At 37.5% G+C, this 21,435-nt stretch overlaps 1 pseudogene; it reads right to left on the bottom strand.

Annotated features, from left to right (window-relative positions):
* Positions 1 to 6,437: 6,437 nt before the first annotated feature.
* Positions 6,438 to 21,435, bottom strand: part of LOC123394333 — a 66,745-nt pseudogene continuing 51,747 nt past the window's right edge.

Raw genomic sequence — 21,435 nt, 5'->3', positions numbered from 1 at the left:
ACCAGGTTACACACTTCACAGCACTCACCAAAGCACATACCCTCCCCAATGTCCATAATCCCACCCCCTTCTCCCAAACCCCCTCCCCCCAGCAACCCTCAGTTTGTTTTGTGAGATTAAGAGTCACTTATGGTTTGTCTCCCTCCCAATCCCATCTTGTTTCATTGATTCTTCTCCTACCCACTTAAGCCCCCATGTTGCATCACCACTTCTTCATATCAGGGAGATCATATGATAGTTGTCTTTCTCTGCTTGACTTATTTCGCTAAGCATGATACGCTCTAGTTCCATCCATGTTGTTGCAAATGGCAAGATTTCAGAATGGGAGAAGATATTTGCAAACGACATATCAGATAAAGGACTAGTGTCCAGAATCTATAAAGAACTTAGCAAACTCAACTCCCAAAGAACAAATAATCCAATCAAGAAATGGGCAGAGGACATGAACAGACATTTCTGCAAAGAAGACATCCAGATGGCCAACAGACACATGAAAAAGTGCTCCTGTTGGAGAATTTAAAGCAACAATCATAAGGCTACTTGCTGGGCTTGAGAAAAACATGGAAGACATCAGGGAGACCCTTACTACAGAGATAAAAGAACAAAAAAACCAGCAGGCAGAAATGAAAAATGTGATAACCCAGTTTTGAAACTGACTGGATGTAATGACCACAAGGATAGAAGAAGTAGAGGAATACAGAAGAATGATTAAGTGATATAGAAGATAGAAAAATGGAAAATAAGGAAGCTGAACAAAAGAAGAGCTATGAATCATGAGAACTATAAATACTTATGGCTCCAAGATGGGAGCACCCAACTATATAAAACAAATATTAACAAACATAAAGAACTCATTGATAATAATACAATAGTTGGAGCAAATTTAACACCCCACTCACACCAATGGACAGATCATCTAAGCAGAAAGTCAACAAGGAAACGGCTTTGAATGACACACTGGACCAGATGGATTTAACAGATACATTCAGAACATTTCATCCTAAGGCAGCAGAATACGCATTCTCTTTAAGTGCACATGGAACATTCTCCAGAGTAGATCACAAACTACATCACAAATCAGGCCACAAAGAGCACAAAAAGGTTGAGATCATACCACTCATATTTCTGACCAAAATATGAAGTCAACTACAACATAACCAGTAAAAAAATTGAATCAGTAGCCAAAAATCTCTCAACAAATGAAAGTCCAAGGCCAGATGGCTTCCAAGAGGAATTCTACCAAACATTTAAAGAAGAGTTAATTGTCTTTTGATTTTGTTAACTGTTTCCTTTGCTGTGCAAAAGCTTTTGATCTTGATGAAATCCCAATAGTTCATTTTTGCCCTTGCTTCCCTTGCCTTTGGCGTTGTTCCTAGGAAGATGTTGCTGCGGCTGAGGTCGAAGAGGTTGCTGCCTGTGTTCTCCTCAAGGATTTTGATGGATTCCTTTCGCACATTGAAGTCCTTCATCCATTTTGAGTCTATTTTTGTGTGTGGTGTAAGGAAATGGTCCAATTTCATTTTTCTGCATGTGGCTGTCCAATTTTCCCAGCACCATTTATTGAAGAGGCTGTCTTTTTTCCATTGGACATTCTTTCCTGCTTTGTCGAAGATTAGTTGACCATAGAGTTGAGGGTCTATTTCTGGGCTCTCTATTCTGTTCCATTGATCTATGTGTCTGTTTTTGTGCCAGTACCATGCTGTCTTGATGATGACAGCTTTGTGACAGAATGGGAGAATATATTTGCAAACGACATATCAGATAAAGGACTAGTGTCCAGAATCTATAAAGAACTTAGCAAACTCAACACCCAAAGAACAAATTATCCAATCAAGAAATGGGCAGAGGACATGAACAGACATTTCTGCAAAGAAGACATCCAGATGGCCAACAGACACATGAAAAAGTGCTCCATATCACTCAGCATCAGGGAAATACAAATCAAAACCACAATGAGATATCACCTCACACCAGTCAGAATGGCTAAAATCAACAAGTCAGGAAATGACAGATGCTGGCGAGGATGCCGAGAAAGGGGAACCCTCCTACACTGTTGGTGGGAATGCAAGCTGGTGCAAACTCTCTGGAAAACAGCTTAGAGGTTCCTCAAAATGTTGAAAATAGAACTGCCCTATGACCCAGCAATGGCACTATTGGGTATTTACCCTAAAGATACAAACGTAGTGATCCAAAGGGGCACGTGCACCTGAATGTTTATAGCAGCAATGTCCACAATAGCCAAACTATGGAAAGAACCTAGATGTCCATCAACAGATGAATGGATCAAGAAGATGTGGTATATATACACAATGGAATACTATGCAGCCATCAAAAGAAATGAAATCTTGCCATTTGCGACAACATGGACGGAACTAGAGCGTATCATGCTTAGCGAAATAAGTCAAGCAAAGAAAGACAACTATCATATGATCTCCCTGATATGAAGAAGTGGTGATGCAACATGGGGGCTTAAGTGGGTAGGAGAAGAATAAATGAAACAAGATGGGATTGGGAGGGAGACAAACCATAAGTGACTCTTAATCTCACAAAACAAACTGAGGGTTGCTGGGGGGAGGGGGTTTGGGAGAAGGGGGTGGGATTATGGACATTAGGGAGGGTATGTGCTTTGGTGAGTGCTGTGAAGTGTGTAACCTGGTGATTCACAGACCTGTACCCCTGGGGATAAAAATATATGTTTATAAAAAATAAAAAATTAAAAAAAAAAGAATAACAAAAAATGTTATTAGGACTAATATAATGTGAATTTCCCTTGTAAGACGTTAGTCTTAGTATATATTAAAAAAACACATATGTATATAATTGTGTATATATATGTTATTGTTTTCAATATATCTATTAAAATAATTTTTAGATGTGTACATATATGACATTAAATCTATTCTAAAAATGAATATTTTGCAATCTTTGTAATAATCAGAAATTTTATATACCCCAATTTTTTAAAACCTTTAAATAAATGATTCATTTTTACCTCCTAAAAAAAAAATAAAGTATGAATACCCAACTTTTGTATCAACATGGGCAGGACTGGAAGAGATTAGGCTGAGTAAAATAAGTCAAGCAGAGAGAGTAAATTATCATAGGGTTTCATTTATTTGTGGAGTGTAAGACATAACACCGAGGACATGGGGAGATGGAGAGAAGGGAGCTGGGGGAAATTGGAGGGGGAGATGAACCATGAGAGACTATGGACTCCACAAAACAATCTGAGGGTTTTGAAGTGGGGGGTGGAATTTGGGTGAGCCTATTGGTGGGTATTATGGAGGGCATGTATTGCATGGAGCACTGGGTGTGGTGCATAAACAATGAATTCTGGTACACTGAAAAGAAATTAAAAAAATAAAAAATTTTAAAAACAAAAAAAAAAATAAAGAAGAGTTAATATGTATTTTGCACAAACTATTCTAAAAAATGGAAGGAAAACTTCCAAGCTCATTCTATGAGGTCAGCATTACCCTGATTCCAAAACTGGACAAAGACTTTACTAAGAAAGAGAACTATAGTCTGATATCCCTGATGAGCGTGGTTGCAAAAATTCTAACAAAATATTAGCAAATAGAATCCAACAGCACATTAAAAGAATCATTCACCACAATCAAGTGGGATTTATTCCTGGGCTGTAAGGGTCGTTCAATATTCACAAATCAATCAACACAAAATACCAAATTAACAAAAGAAAGGGAAAAACAAAACAAAAACAAAAGAAAGGATAAGAACCATGTGATCCTTTCAATAGATACAGAAAAATCATATGACAAAGTACAATATCCATTCATGATAAAAGTCCTTAACAAAATAGGGATAGAGGGAACATACCTCAACATAATAAAGGCCATGTATGAAAAACCCACAGCTAATATCCTCAGTGAAGAAAAACAGAGCTTTTTCTCTATGGTCAAGAACAGGAGAGGATGTCCACTCTCATCACTGTTATTTAACATACTACTGGAAGTCCTAGCCTCAGCAATTAGACAATGAAAAAAAAAAAAAGGCATCCAGCATCACCTGGGTGTCTCAGTCATTAAGCATCTTACCTCAGCTCAGGTCATGATCCCAGGGTCCTGGGATGGAGCCTGGCATTGTGCTCCCTGCTTGGCGGGAAGCCTGCTTCTCCCTCTCCCATGCCCGCTGCTTGTGTTTCCCCTCTTACTGTGTCTCTCTTTGTCAAATGAATAAATAAAATCTTTAAAAACAATAAAAGACATACAAATCAGCAATAAAGAAGTCAGACTTTCACTATTTGCAGATGTCATGATACTCTGTATAGAAAACCCAAAAAACTCCACCAAAAAATTGCTAGAACTGATAGACAAATTCAGTTAAGTCATAGGATACAAAATCAACATACAGAAATCTGTTGCATTTCTATACACCAATAATGAAGTAGCAGAAAGAGAAATCAAGGAATTTATTCCATTTACAATTGCACCAAAACCCATCAGCTCCCTAGGGATAAAGCTAACCAAAGAGATAAAAGACTTGTACTCTGAAAACTATAAAACACTGATGAAAGAAATTAAAGATGATACAAAGAAATGGAAAAACATTCTATGCTCATGGATTAGAAGAACAAATATTGTTAAAATGTCTACACCTAAAGCAATCTACACATTTCATGCAATACCTATCAAAATACATTAACATTTTTCACAAAGCTACAACACACCATCCTAAAATTTGTATGGAACCATAAAAACCCCAAATAGCCAAAGCAATCTTGAGAAAGGAATGCAATGATGGAAGCATCATAATTCTGGACTTCAAGTTCTATTACAAAGCTGTAGTGATCAAGACAGTATGGTACTGGCATAAAAACAGACACATTGATCAATGAGAACCCAGAAATTAACCCACAGCTATATGATCAACTATTCTTCAGTAAGTCAGGAAAGAATATACAACAGAAAAAAGTCACTTCAACAAATGGTGTTGGGAAATCTGGACAGCCACTTGCAGAAGAATGAAACTGGACCACTTTCTTACACCATATACAAAATTAAATTCAAAATGGATGAAGGACGTAAATGTGAGACAATCCTAGAGGAGAACACAGTCAGTAACCTCTTTGACATTGGCCAGAGTAACTTCTTACTAGATACATCTCCTGAGGCAAGGGAAACAAAAACATAAATAAACTATTGGGAATTCATCAAGATAAAAATATTCTGTACAGCAAAGGAAATAATCAGCAAAACTAAAAGGCAGCCTACAGAATGGGACAAGATATTTGCAAATGACATATCTGTTAAAGGTTTAGTATCTAAAATCAATAAAAGACTTACCAAACTCAACACCCCAAGAAACAAGTAATCCAGTTAAAAAATGAGCAGAAGGCATGAATACATTTTTCCAAAGAAGACATCCAGATGGCTAACAGACACAAGGAAAGACGCTCAATATCACTGGTCTTCAGGGAAATCCAAATCAAAATTAAAAAGTGATATCACCTGACAGCAGTCAGAATGGCTAAAATTAACAACACAGGAAACAACAGATGTTGGAGGGGATTTGGAGAAAGGGGAGCCCTCTTATGCTGTTGGTGGGAATGCAAACTGGTGTAGCAGCTCTGCATAGAACTTCCCTATGACCTAGGAATTTTACTGCTAGGTATTTACCCAAATGATACAGAGATGCAGATTTTAATGTTCATAGTAGCAATATCAACAATAGCCAAATCATGGAAAGAGCCCAATGTCCATTGACTGATGAATGGATAAAGAAGTCCTGCATATGTATAATGTAATATTACACAGTTATCAAGAAGAATGGGGTCTTGCCACTTGCAGCAATGTGGATGGAACTAGAGGGTATTATGCTAAGCAAAGTCAGTCAGTCAGTCAAAGACAAATACCATATGATTTCACCCAAATGTGGAATTTAAGAAACAAAAGAGCAAAGGGAACAAGATAAAAGAGAGAAAGGAGCCAACCAAGAAACAGTTTCTTAACTGCAGAGCACAAACTGAGGTTTACCAGAGGGGAGGTGGGTGGGGCGGGTGGGTGAAATAGGGGATTTCATTATGGATGCATTAAAGGGGGCACTTGTGATAAGCACTGGGTGTTGTAAGTGATGAATAAATAAATTCTACACCTGAAACTAATATTACAGTGTCTATTAACTAACTGGAATTTAATAAAGACTTGAAAAAAAAAAAGAGCAGGTTACAGAAAACCCCTCCAAACCCACAAAGTAATCAGTGCTATAGATGCAAAAAAGCCCGCCTATGACTCCCCCAATAATGCTTCAAAGCAAACATATCAAACTTGATTTTCATTAGAACGTTATATCTTCACACTAATAAATAAAAAAGCCAAGACCCAGATTATATATATAATTATATATTATATATATATATAGCAATGGAATATATATATATATATATATAAATATATATATATATATAGCAATGGAAACAATTATTGAGCTTTGTCTTCCACATAAGAGTGCCAAGTAAGTCTCTCTTCCTAAAAAGCAATTAAAATTTGAGTACACTGGGCACCTGGGTGGCTCAGTGGGTTAAGCTGCTGCCTTCGGCTCAGGTCATGATCTCAGGGTCCTGGGATCGAGTCCCACATCGGGCTCTCTGCTCAGCAGGAAGCCTGCTTCCCTCTCTCTCTCTCTGCCTGCCTCTCCATCTACTTGTGATTTCTCTCTGTCAAATAAATAAATAAAATCTTTAAAAAAAAATTTGAGTACACTTTACATTTGCCTCTTTTGCCAGCACCAACTCTGCCTCATCTGAATCTTTCTTTCCATGTCATGACAAACATTAATTCACCAGTGTTGTCTGTGGCACTAATTGTTCAGGATCAAGACTTCTGGTAAATCCTTTTGGTTTATCAGCAACATCTCTTTTCTTTGATTTGCTGTTATTACATTTACTCAGATAAAAGTTTTCTTTTTGTATCAGCATTTTGAGAATTAATAAATGCTTCCATGAGAGACTGTGGACTCAGAGAAACAAACTGAGGGTTTTTGAAGGTAGAGGGGCGGAGGGTTGGGAGGGCCTGGTGGTGGGTATTAAGAAGGGCACGTATTGCATGGAGCACTGGGTGTGGTTCATTAACAACGAGTCTTGGAACAGTGGAAAAATTAAAAAAAAAACTGGGGAAGAAGAGAAAAAAATAAATGCTTCAGTAAACTCTGGACAATCTAAATTTCCTTCAGGCTCACAAGTATTGTCGGTATTGTCAGTAAGTCCCTTCCACTTCAGGAAATACTGCACCTTGCCATTCACTAGTCGTCTGTCCATTATTTTTTCCACCAAGATTCTTCAGAGTTTGCCTCTTCCATTTTTACTCTTTCCATTATTCCTCTCACATTTTTTGGTAATGTAGTTTGATTGGATGATATTTAATTTTTTTTATTTTTAAAAGATTTTATTTACTTATTTGTCAGGAGAGAGAGAGAGAGCATGAGAGAGCACAAGCACAAGCAGGGGGAGCAGCAGTTGGTGGGAAAAGCAGGCTCCCTGCTGAGCAAGGAGCCCAAAGTGGGACTTGACCCAAGGACTCTGAGATCATGATCTGAGTGGAAGGCAGATGCTTAACCAACCAGGTGTCCCAATTGGAATATTAAAAAAAAAACTATTTTAATTCCAGGATAGTTAATATACAGTGTTATATTTTTTCAGGTGTACAATATAGTGATTCAACAATTCCATATATTACGCAGTGCTCATCAAGATAAATGTACTCTTTAACCATCAGTTTGTTCTCTAGAGTTAAGAACCTGCTTTTTGGTTTGTTGGATACCATTTCTTATTGCAGACTTGAAAAACTGTTTTTCACTGTGTCTGATTTGCTCCAAGTCCCTGGTTGGCAGTGTCTCTGGCCATGTAGGGTCTAAGTCCAAGGTCCCTTGTTTCTTTTTTTTTTTTTTAAATTTAATTGTATTTTTTTTAATTTTTTACTTTTTATAAACATATATTTTTATCCCCAGGGGTACAGGTCTGTGAATCACCAGGTTACACACTTCACAGCACTCACCAAAGCACATACCCTCCCCAATGTACATAACCCCACCCCCCTTCTCCCAAACCCCCTCCCCCCAGCAACCCTCAGTTTGTTTTGTGAGATTAAGAGTCACTTATGGTTTGTCTCCCTCCCAATCCTATCTTGTTTCATTGATTCTTCTCGTACCCACTTAAGCCCCCATGTTGCATCACCACTTCCTCATATCAGGGAGATCATATGATAGTTGTCTTTCTCTGCTTGACTTATTTCGCTAAGCATGATACGCTCTAGTTCCATCCATGTTGTCGCAAATGGCAAGATTTCATTTCTTTTGATGGCTGCATAGTGTTCCATTGTGTATCTATACCACATCTTCTTTATTCACTCATCTGTTGATGGACATCTAGGTTCTTTCCATAGTTTGGCTATTGTAGACATTGCTGCTATAAACATTCGGGTGCACGTGGCCCTTTGGATCACTACGTTTGTATCTTTAGGGTAAATACCCAGTAGTACAATTGCTGGGTCATAGGGCAGTTCTATTTTCAACATTTTGAGGAACCTCCATGCTGTTTCCCAGAGTGGTTGCACCAGCTTGTATTCCCACCAACAGTGTAGGAGGGTTCCCCTTTCTCCACATCCTCTCCCTTGTTTCTTAATACAATGCTTTGACTTGACATTTCATGGACTCTTTCTAAAAAAGGGATAGAGATGTGATGAGCACTGGGTGTTATATACAACTGATGAATTGTTGATTACTACATCTTAAACTAATGATGTACTATGTGTTGGCTAATTGAATTCAAATTAAAAAAAAAAGAAAAAGGGGTAAAGAATGGGGGGGTTGGTAATAAATAAATCTCTCTCTTTTTTTTTTTTTTTGGATGGCTGAAATCTCTAGGACGATGTCTAACTAAATTTTTTTTCTTTGTTATTTGGCTGTTGATTTCCCAAAGAAAGAAATCACTAATATTGAAAGTAAATTCAAATTTCATAAAAGAATTTAACTGGAGACAAATATCTTCAATCTATTTATGCAAAGAGCCAGAGACAGCAATTGAATAAATTGCAGAATTTGGATGAATCTGAAATAATGATATTGTTCTGTTGGCTGCAACTCATTACAGAGGTTCTAGAATTACTAGTTTTGTCACTACTCAGGCTTGTGAGAAAATTCTGAAGGGAACTGGATAATTAAATTTTGCTTTGTTAAGATGGGTTGCCTCATGGCTCTATAATGGCACTTTGACATGGTGAAATGAAGAGGTAACATTAGTTGGTGAAGGGCTGCACTTTCATAGTCCAACCTAATTTCAGAAAACAAATACACAGATAATTTTTAATAGCATAAATAAAAGCCTAGCATCTTATGCCACTGATGAATGATATAGAGGACCAGTTGTTTTCTATCATTTCTTAGGTACTATGATTCCAAGGTCTATGTTTTTAATCCATGGACCCAATGTTTCCCTAGGGAGTTCCCTACTTGGCATGTGTTAGCCATTTTTACCCTACCAAGTGTAAGCTGGCCATTATTATTTAGCTTAGAAAACAGAAAGTGGACTATTATGTGACAAATGCACAGGTAAGTCTTGGTATGGAGCAGGAGTGAAGGATATAGACATAAGACAGTTTTTTTGGGAAGCATGGAACTAAACTGTGAAATTTGCCTCTCAGTATAAGCTTCTCTTTCAGAACATGTACTCCTTTCCCCAATCTCTATACTCTGCACTTTTCATGCTACTTAATTTATGATCAGTTAATTTATACAAATGGATAACAATGTGTTTTCCTTTTTAAAAAGCATATATGCCTTTTAAAAATGCTGTTTTGTTTAACTCAAGAAATGTATTGCAAATATTCAAAGCCATTGAGAAAAGATCATTTTGCAGGAGTTTTGGGGAAGACCAGCTTTAGAAAGTTTGGTTGTAATCCTGGGCAGGTAGAAGAATGTTTATAGGGACAGGGAAGCTGTGTCTCTTGTGGGGGGGCAGGGGTCCGTAGTAGGAGCAGAAAGGATGAAAATGCTGGATGATGCCAGTGGATGCAAATAGGGAGAAGGTAAACCAAGATGGTGGTGTTGGGAAAATAATTAGCTTTAGCTCTGGAGTTTGGTAACTTATGGCTTCAAACTTCTGAAGGACAATGTCATCCTTTCCAATATCATGCTGCGCAGCTAAGATTTAAGAATGTACTTATTCTAGGCCTGGAAAAGATCCATGAGGCTTTCTGAGAAGAGGCCAGGCTTCCATTGAATTCAGTCTTATCTTTTTCTTAGTCTTTAGTACTGGCAGTTTTCAACCAACATATGTGCCCTTTGGGGACTAACCACGAACATTTTTCAAAATTTTTTTATTGTGGGGGGCGCCTGGGCGGCTCAGAGGGTTAAAGCCTCTGTCTTTGGCTCAAGTCATGATCCCGGGCTCCTGGGATGGAGCCCCGCATCAGGCTCTCTCCTTGGTAGGGAGCCTGCTTCCTCCTCTCTCTCTCTGCCTGCCTCTCTGCCTACTTGTGATCTCTCTCTGTTGAATAAATAAATAAAAATCTTACATTTTTTTTATTGTGGAAAAATAGAAATATACACAAAAATAGTATAGTAGAATGAGCTCACTGTACTAGTTTCACCTAATTTCAACAATCATTAAAATTTGTTGGTTTCGTTTTCTCTATTCTCACGTAATCCTCCCCCACTCCCCTATTTAAGCTAAAGTATTTTGAAACAAGTCCCAGAGAGCGTGTCATTTTACCTGTATATACTTCAGTAAAGGCACCAGCCATCTTAACTTAATAATCATAGATACTGGAGTGAAAATAAAATAGATCGATAGTCTTTATTTTTTTATTATGTTTTTATTTATTTTTATCTATTTATTTATTATGTTCTACAGTGTTCAGAACTCTATGCCAGGCAATTTGCATCATGTTGTCTCATGTCATCCTTTCACTATTCAGTCAACTAGCATAATGATTCCCACTTCTCTGACAGAAGCGTTCCAAGAGGTGTAGTAAATTGCTAAAGGTCACACAGCTAGGAACTGATGCTACAGGGATTCAAATTTTCTTTGCCTACTCTGTATCCTATTCGCCTAATCACTGTATACAAATGTCTTATCATTGGAACATACTTGTCCTCTGAAAATAGACCCATAAAGAGCACCTTGGCATGGGTGAAAGAATTGTTTTGCATAAAACTACTTATCCTATTGCTTAGTGCCCTTGAATGAATTCCTTGCTGATTGAGAATGTTTGAGAAGGAGGAGTATTGGCTTTGGAGTCATATGATTTTAGGTTGGGCAAATAGGTTGGATGCTTTCTGGTTGTGAGACTTTGGGTAAGTCACTAGGGCTCTGGGAATAGACTTTTTTTTTTTTAAATAAATTCCTGTGAAGATTAAATGAGACACTTGAAAATTTTAGAACAGTGCACTTTATGGAGACTGGGCCCCAGTGTGTTTTGGTACTCTGCCTCCAGTTTCTCTTCCTCCCATCTCCCCATGACGCTTCACTAGGAGTGTATTTTTCCTTGCTCCATCTATCACTTCTCTTCCATGCTATATAGACAAGGCTATACTTATAGCCATATAACCTATGTTTGTTTATTTAGCATTTGGGGGGGTTTAATCTCTATTCCTTTATCTCCTCTCTTAAGTATTTTAAAATATCCAAGCCTGGCTATTGCCTTATATTAATTTTGTGCATTATTCTCACTGCATTTTTAATATAAGCTACCTAAAACTTTCAGAAGTCAGCAGGGTATAAATGAATTTTCTCATTATTTATTGTCACATTCTCTATGGGATTATGAAGTAGTATGTGCTGCATGAGTCATGGAACATTTTTGTCATCATTGTGTTGTCAATTTCAATTAAGGCTGAGAACATCTGATGAATAGTTGGGGTGGCCAGGGAGGGGAGGGTCAGATATGCTGATGGTCGTTTTGATAGCCTGGCATATTCTTCAAACCAATTTACAAGGCGGTTATAATTACCTTGGCAACTCTCCTTGGAACCCTTTCCAAGTTCCTCACATTAAAAATTCTGCTCATCAGCAACAACCAAAATTATCAATGATTAAAACATCATAAACCTCCCAGTTCTCTGCTGGGCTCATCATATAGATGGACTGTAAGGTTTTTATAGTCTGAGATGTCAAGCTGATTCTCTGGTTGCCATTGGTAACAGTTGAGATCTCTTGAAAACACTGAATAAGCTCTTCAGGTCAATGTAGCATATTCATATTGTGACTGCTGAATGAATCAAATTGGATTAAAGAATTTTTATAGAGAAATAAAAGGGGCTTCTTATTGGAAATTGGCACATTATTAGTTGGCACTGGGAGACATATAAAGAGATTAGACATTTATGTTGTATGAATCAACTATACAAAGAGTTAAATGTAATTTTGACTTAGTTGAGAACAAGTGAATATAAATGAAAACTGTACATGCACACACACACACACACACACACACACACAGACAGACACGCATTTACAGAACTTCCTTAGGCTAAAAAATAGCCACATGAAAATTGTAGTTTTAGGGGTGCCTGGGTGGCTCAGTGGGTTAAAGCCTCTGCCTTCGGCTCAGTTCATGATCCCAGGGTCCTAAGATCGAGCCCCACATTGGGCTCTCTTCTCGGTAAGGAGCCTGCTTCCTTCTCTCTCTCTGCTTGCCTCTCTTCCTACCTATGATCTCTCTGTCAAATAGATAAATGAAATCTTTAAAAAAAATTGTAGTTTTAGTGTCCTTGAGGGAAGAACCAAACTGGATATGATAATGACCTTAGAATTATGAAGTAGAGGCATAGCAAAAAAAAACAGAAAGGAAATATTCTTAGAATTTTATCTGAGGTAAAGGAAAGTAGAAGTGGAACAAATCTGGCTTGGGAAGTGTTGACAGGAAATAAGCCTACTGGTCCATTTTGGTTCCAGGCCAGCCTTTCCTACCAGGGCATCATTTCCTGACTTCCTAAAAGACCCAGAAAGGTGAGTCTGTTATGCAGTTGAGTAATAGAGATTAGGAGGTGGGGAGAGCATGGTTTATCAGGTATCTATTGTTGCATCACAATCCTCCCCAAATCTCAGTGTCTTAAAGTAATACCCATTTATTGCTTACAATTTTTTTTTTTTTTTTTGCTTACAATTTTATGGGTCAGGAAATCCTGGCAGGACTTGGCAGAAATGGTTCACTCATGCAGCTGTGCTCATCTGGGGCTGGGAAAGGCGATAAGCCCAATATTACCTCACTCACATGCTAGGATCCTTGGTGATCCATGTCAGGTGTATTGTTTTGGTTTTCTTCCACTGGCTTTCTCTTTGTGTGATTTCTTTTCCCATAGGATAGCCTGGAGTTCTTTACATGTTGGCTCAAGATAGCAATAAAGCAAAAGGGAAGTTTCCAGTCTTTTTAAGACCTAGGCTTGGAATAGGCAGTATCAAGTTTGCTACATTCTATTGGTCAAAACCTGTCAGATTTAAGGGAGGGGCAAAAGATTCAACTGCTGGGTAAGAGGTGTGGCATGGGACCAGAGAAATTGTTTGTGAAAAACCTTGCACATTATCTCCCACAGATGGCCACCCAAAATTGAATTCCAATGAATGCCTTGTGCCTTTGCCTTCTGGTAGGGAGCACTAACAGATTTTCCAAGTTTCACAGGAGTAGATGTTGATGTTCTGATTCATTTTTCTTTCATTGAGAAGGTGTGCAGGAGGAAAACCACTGGTTAGACTTTGGACCTGGATTCTGATGCTTACTTAGCCGTTCATAAGATATATAGCTTTGTGGCCACTTCAGACTCTGTGAGCATTATTTTCCTCACCTGTAAGTTAGTAATAAATATTACCTCCTATGATAGTGCTGAGATGGAATTGACATAACTTACACAGTTCTATCCCACTAACTACCTTACTTAATCAAAGCAAGCATTCAGTAATATTAATCTACTACTCTCTACACTTGATCAGGGAGAGGCATAACTGTGTGCTCATAAGGAGGGTGACAATAAAATTTATTGTCTAAATGAGAATACTTCTGAGAGCACAGTAATGCATTATTAATGCTTATGCCAGATAAGAGTCATATACTGGGAACATCCCAGGTAAACTGGGTCACTCTGGTTGTAAGGAACTGCTGGATGGGGCAAGGACAGAACAATAGCTTATGCTTTCTGTGAGAACTTTGCAGAGACTGTTCATATTAAATATTATTCAGTATGCTTTAAATTAAAGGCATTATAAAGTAGATGAGAAATCATGCAAGAGGTAATCAGAATTCAGAATAACCATAAGACAATATTTTCTATTACCCTGCATTTCTTCGTTGGTGATGGTATATCTCAAAGCAAATTTATCTTTTGTATGAAGGTTAAAAAAACCAATTTATGAGGGAATTAATCAAATCCACTCGAAAGCACTTTCTGCCTCTGTATCCTACTCCCTGACTGTTTTTTTTTTCCTGTAGATCCCATTTTAATCTCAACTCTACTAAATGTATAGTTCCAGGAAAGAATAATTGACTAGGAGAATTCATGTTATCAGAATTTGGTACAGAGACAATTATATTTCTGTACATCTCGAATGGGAATGGATCAGCAATGTCAAAAATTCTCATCCTGTATAGAACTACTTAAAATATGGTTGATAAAGAAGAAAATCAGATCCATGATGTTCTGAGAACTATTTTTTTTTTTTTTTTGAGAGAATAGCAGGCTATTATAGTCCATCTCAGAGATGTAGACATGGCAGAGGACTAGAACAAGTTGAAACGGAATACAAACGACCAAGATTGCGTGTTACCATAATTTCATGTCCAGATGGTTACAATGTTAAATGTTAGGTCCATAGCTCTTTTGGCTACAGTGAATAGCAAGTCTTAAGGTCATTTTGTACTCGGACAGAATATGGTGTGTTGAATCCTTCATTATTTTCTGCAGTGCTGTTTTCTAAACTCAAAAATAAGAAAGATTTCTTTTCTTTGGTAGTAGATACAGCAAATATGTATTAAGTATGTGCTGTGTGTTATGCTATTTCTAACGCAGTTTCAAACATACTAAACTATGTTTTTATAACAAAGTCTAAAAATTAATCAGTTTTATCCTCTTCCTTAACAACAGCAACAAGAACAACAGAGTTTTAACGTATTAAATATCCCTCCAACATCCCCTCCATTAGTTACTGTTTTCTTCCACGTTATTGCAGATGCTTTTGATTCCACACTGTTTTTAAATATAAATTTAATTATTTATACTCTTCTATCATTAATACTTATTTGCATTTAGAATTTCATTTGCTTTATTTATTTATTCCTTACCTCTGGCTTTATTTTTTTCCTACCTAAGCATAGCTTTTAGTATTTCTTTTGGCACGGATCTGTGGGTAAAAGAGTTTTTTAGTCTTAGTTAGGTTGGAAATGCTTTCTCTTCCCCTTATGTCTGCAATGATGGTTTGAAGTAGTATAGAATATTAGGATCCATGTTCCATCAGTATTTTGGAGATTTTTATTATCTGACATTTATTCAGTAATGTTTTGGTAGATGGTTTCTGGAGATTGAAGAAAGAATCCTGATTTGCAGCATTTGTCAGCTTCTGTGGTATAAATATTCCAAACATGGTTATTTCAAGCTACTGACATTTTAATGAGTGGCTCACAAGATTTCTGAAACTTTGACACTCCAACATGCCATAACATCTATTGTTGTTGAATAGACTTTATGTCAGTATGATTATCTTTCTATTCTAGGTAATCTTTCTCTCTGGGAGCTTTTACATTTTTATTTATTTTTAATTTTTTAAAAGATCACAAGTAGGCAGAGTAGCAGGCAGAGAGAGAGGAGGAAGCAGGCTCCCCGCTGAGCAGAGAGCCCGATGCGGGGCTTGATCCCATTACCCTGGGATCATGACCTGAACCGAAGGCAGAGGCTTTAACCCACTGAGCCACCCAGGTGCCCCATCTGGGAGCTTTTTAAAAAAAGATTTTATTTATTTATTTGAGAGAGAGAGAGAATGAGTAAGAGGAGGGCCAAAGGGAGAAGAAGACTCCCTGCCAAGCAGGGAGCCTGACCAGGACTCCAGGATCACGACCTGAGCTGAAAGCAGTTGCTTAAGAAACTGGACCACCCAGGTACCCTCTTTGGGAACTTTTCTTTTTTTTAAGATTTTATTTATTTGTTTGACAGACAGAGATCACAAGTTGGCAGAGAGGCAGGCAGAAAGAGAGAGAGAAGCAGGCTCCCAGCTGAACAGAGAGCCCAATGTGGGGCTTGATCCCAGGACCCTGGGATCATGATCTGAGCTGAAGGTAGAGGCTTTAACCCACTGAGCCACCCAGGCGCCCCTCTCCAGGAGCTTTTAAGGCTTTCTTTTACTATTGATGTTCTGCAGTTTTAAATTATATATAGATATATTTTTATTTTTATTTATTTTTATTTTTTATAAGATTTATTTATTTGACAAAGAAATACAGAGAGAGCACAAGTAGGCAGAGTAGCAGGCATAGAGGGAGAGGGAGAAGCAGGCTCTCCACTGAGCAGGGAGCCCAATGTGGGGCTTGATCCAGGACCCTGGGATCATGACCTGAAACGAAGGCTGCTGCTTAACCAACTGGGTTACCCAGGTGCCCTAGATATATTTTTAAAGATGTATTTATTTATTTATTTATTTGAAAGAGAGAGAGAGAGAGAGAGAGAGTTGGGGCGGAGGGTAGAAGAAAAGGAACAGAGAATCTTAGGCAGACTCCATACCTAGCTTGGAGCACAATGGGGGCTTAATCTCACAAGCCTGAGAGCACCAGCTGAGCTGGTGATCAAGAGATCAAGAGTTGGACACTTAGCCAACTGAGCCACTCAGGTACCTCCACACCCCGAATATTTTTTCATGAATTTACCTTTATTTGTACTGCTTGGGACCCAGTATGTGTTTTCAACTAAGGAATCAAATCTTTCTTCTGCTCTTCACAAATAATCTCAGAATAATGGGAACAGCCATTACTTCCCTATTCTCTTTAGTCTTTCCCTCTGGAATTCTGATTAGATATAATATGGAGCATCTAAATGTAGTATCAATGGTTCCTGTTTGTTTTTTGAATTCATTTCCTTCTTGTTTCATTTAGGGTTTTTCTTCAGTTTACTCTTGTAACTAATGAGTTCTTTTTTACCTGTAATTAATTTACATGTAATTAATTTAATGTCTAATAAAATTTTTATTTCAATGATTAGGCTTTTATTTAAAAATTTAAAAATAATCCATTGATTATTTTTTTACAAATGTCCATGAATTTCTGTTTTTATGCTCTGAAATACTTTGAATTTTTAAAAAGATTTTATTATTTATTTATTTATTTATTTGAAGATTTTATTTATTTATTTGACAGAGATCACAAGTAGGCAGAGAGGCAAGCAGAGAAAGAGGAGGAAGCAGGCTCCCTGCTGAGCAGAGAGCCCGATGCAGGATTGATGCGGGACTCGATCCCAGGACCCTGGGATCATGACCCGAGCCAAAGGCAGAGGCTTTAACCCACTGAGCCACCCAGGTCCCTAAGATTTTATTTATTTATTTGAAAGAGAGAGAGCACAAGTAGGCAGAGAGGCAGGCAGAGGGAAAGGGAGAATCAGGCTTTCTGCTGAGCAGGTAGCCTGACATAGGGCTCAATCCTGGACTTTGGGAATCGTGACCTGAGCTGAAGGCAGCTGCTTAACCAACTGAGCCACCCAAGCTACTTCTTTGAAGTTTTAAATTATACTTATTTTGAAGTCACTTCTGGATTGTTTGATTATTTCTATTTCTCTAGTGTGAATTCTATTTTTTTAGGTTGGAGGTTGATCTATTGACTGTTGGATGTTAATAGTTAATAATTACTAATTTTTCACTGGGGAGCCTTGAGCACCTTATTTGCATTATCTCAATCCTCCAGTAAGCTATTAGGTAGATACTGTCATTCCATACTGTAGATAGGATTACTAAAGAGTTGAGAAATTAAGTAACTTGTATAAGGACACATAGATAGGAAAGGCAGAGCCAGGAAAAAGTCTAGATTCAGAGTACACACTCAAAATCATCATTCAGTGCAGATTTTTACATGTCTTTTACCCACCAATAATCTTTCTACTGAAGTATGAACATATATATATATAAAGTTATTTAAAAAATCATAATGGAATGGCTTGGTGAATCTTTGCAAAATGAATGCACTCACACCCAGATCAAAGTAAAATACATGTCCAGCACCCTAGAATCTACTTTGCATATTGTTAATGTGTTTTCATCTTGAATTATTAAAAGATGAAAACACATTAACAATATGCAAAGTAGATTCTAGGGTGCTGGACATGTATTTTGCTTTTGGACATAAATTTTTTGGACATGTATTGTTTTGCTTTTTTTTTGTGAACATGATCACTTTATGGGGGAATAATTTTTTCATTGCATTTTGAATATTTTTCCTTACCTTGTATTATGGATAAGGACTCTTACACAATGTTGAATAAAAATAATGCTAGAAGACATCCTCATCTCATTCCCAATCTAGGAAAGAAAGCTTTTAAATCTCATCATTAAATATGTGAATTGTCATAAGGTTTTGTGGATATTCTTTCTCAGATTAAGAATTTCATTTCTATGCCCAATTTGTTAAGAGTTTTATCATTAATGTGTTGTATTTGATTTCTGTCATTGTTATCACAGTATGATGTTTGGAATTTCCTCAATTTGTCTTTTATAACCCCTAGGCTTTTATTTTATTTTCATAGGCTCCACTGCCAATGTGGAGGCCTGAACTAATGACCCTGAAATCAAGACCTTGGGTGAGATCAAGAGTTGAATGCTTAACCAACTGAGACTCCCAGGTACCCCAGATTTAGTGGCTTTAAATGTCATAAATTTATTATTTTATAATTCTTTCAGTTAGAATTCTGCCAGGTTTTGATATTAAGGTTATGCTGACTTAAAAGAAATGGACCTCTTTTTTCTTAGGGTATAGGTGAGTTTTTGTAAAATTATTACTATTTCTTTCTTAACTATTCTACAAAATTTACCAGTGAAGATATCTTGGCCTGGAGATTTCTTCGTGGGACTGTATTTATTTATAGATTTAATTTCTTTTATAGGTATAAGCTACTTTTTTTTTTTTACAATTTTAAATTATTTTTATTGACATATAATGTATTGTGTAATGTAAATGTAATTTATGTAATACAGTGTAAATGTAATTATGTGATATAAATGTAACATATAATGTATAATTAGCCCCAGGGTTTCAGGTCTGTGAATCATCAGGCTTACACACTTAACAGCATTTACCATATCACATACCCTCCCCAATATCCATAACCCAACAACTCTCTCCATACTCCCCTCTCCCCAGCAGCCCTCAGTTTGTTTTGTGAGATTAAGAGTCTCTAATGGTTTGTCTCCATCCTGACCCCATCTTGTTTCATTTTTTTAAAATGTTTTTTATTTTTTATAAACATATAATGTATTTTTATCCCCAGGGTACAGGGCTGTGAATCGCCAGGTTTACATACTTCACAGCACATACCCTCCCCAATGTCCATCACCCCACCCTCCCTCTCCCAAACCCCCTCCCCCCAGCAACCCTCAGTTTGTTTTGTGAGATTAAGAATCACTTATGGTTTGTCTCCCTCCCAATCCCATCTTGTTTCATTTATTCTTCTCCTACCCACTTAAGCCCCCATGTTGCATCACCACTTCTTCATATCAGGGAGATCATATGATAGTTGTCTTTCTTTGCTTGACTTATTTCGCTAAGCATGATACGCTCTAGTTCCGTCCATGTTGTCGCAAATGGCAAGATTTCATTTCTTTTGATGGCTGCATAGTATTCCATTGTGTACATATACCACTTCTTCTTTATCCATTCATCTATTCATGGACATTTAGGTTCTTTCCATAGTTTGGCTATTGTAGACATTGCTGCTATAAACATTCGGGTGCACATGCCCCTTTGGATCACTATGTTTGTATCTTTAGGGTAAATACCCAGTAGTGCAATTGCTGGGTCATAGGGTAGTTCTATTTTCAACATTTTGAGGAACCTCTAAGCTGTTTTCCAGAGTGGCTGCACCAGCTTGCATTCCCACCAACAGTGTAGGAGGGTTCCCCTTTCTCCACATCCTTGCCAGCATCTGTCATTTCCTGACTTGTTAATTTTAACCATTCTGACTGGTGTGAGGTGATATCTCATTGTGGTTTTGATTTGTATTTCCCTGATGCCGAGTGATGTGGAGCACTTTTCATGTCTGTTGGCCATCTGGATGTCTTCTTTGCAGAAATGTCTGTTCATGTCCTCTACCCATTTCTTGATTGGATAATTTGTTCTTTGGGTGTTGAGTTCGCTAAGTTCTTTATAGATCTTGGACACCAGCCCTTTATCTGGTATGTCGTTTGCAAATATCTTCTCCCATTCTGTCAGTTGTCTTTTGGTTTTGTTAACTGTTTCCTTTGCTGTGCAAAAACTTTTGATCTTGATGAAATCCCAATAGTTTATTTTTGTCCTTGCTTCCCTTGCCTTTGGCGATGTTCCTAGGAAGATGTTGCTGCTGCTGAGGTCGAAGAGGTTGCTGCCTGTGTTCTCCTCAAGGATTTTGATGGATCCCTTTCTCACATTGAGGTCCTTTATCCATTTTGAGTCTATTTTCGTGTGTGGTGTAAGAAATGCTCCAATTTTATTTTTTTGCATGTGGTTGTCCAATTTTCCCAACACCATTTATTGAAGAAGCTGTCTTTTTTCCATTGGACATTCTTTCCTGCTTTGTTGAAGATTAGTTGACCACAGAGTTGAGGGTCTATTTCTGGGCTCTCTATTCTGTTCCATTGATCTATGTGTCTGTTTTTGTGCCAGTACCCTGCTGTCTTGATGACGACAGCTTTGTAATAGAGCTTGAAGTCTGGAATTGTGACGCCACCAACTTTGGCTTTCTTTTTCAATATTCCTTTGGCTATTCGAGGTCTTTTCTGGGTCCATATAAATTTTAGGGTTATTTGTTCCATTTCTTTGAAAAAAATGGATGGTATTTTGATAGGAATTGCATTAAATATGTAGATTGCTTTAGGTAGTATAGACATTTTCACAATATTTATTGTTCCAATCCAGGAGCAAGGAACATTTTTCCATTCTTTGTGTCTTCCTCAATTTCTTTCATGAGTACTTTATAGTTTTCTGAGTACAGATTCTGTGCCTCTTTGGTTAGGTTTATTCCTAGGTATCTTATAGTTTTGGGTGCAACTGTAAATGGGATTGACTCCTTAATTTCTCTTCATTCTGTTTTGTTGTTGGTGTAGAGAAATGCAACTGATTTCTATGCATTGATTTTATATCCTGACACTTTACTGAATTCCTGTATAAGTTCTAGCAGTTTTGGAGTACCATCTGTCAAGAGTGATAGTTTGACTTCTTCTTTGCTGATTTGGATGCCTTTAATTTCCTTTTGTTGTCTGATTGCTGAGGC

The sequence above is a fragment of the Mustela putorius genome, unplaced genomic scaffold (genome assembly GCF_011764305.1).
Source record: "Mustela putorius furo isolate JIRA1106 unplaced genomic scaffold, ASM1176430v1.1 tig00003834_pilon_pilon_pilon, whole genome shotgun sequence".
NCBI lineage: Eukaryota > Metazoa > Chordata > Mammalia > Carnivora > Mustelidae > Mustela > Mustela putorius.
The sequence above is the reverse complement of the archived record's forward strand: the minus strand, read 5'-3'. Positions and strand labels throughout refer to the sequence as shown.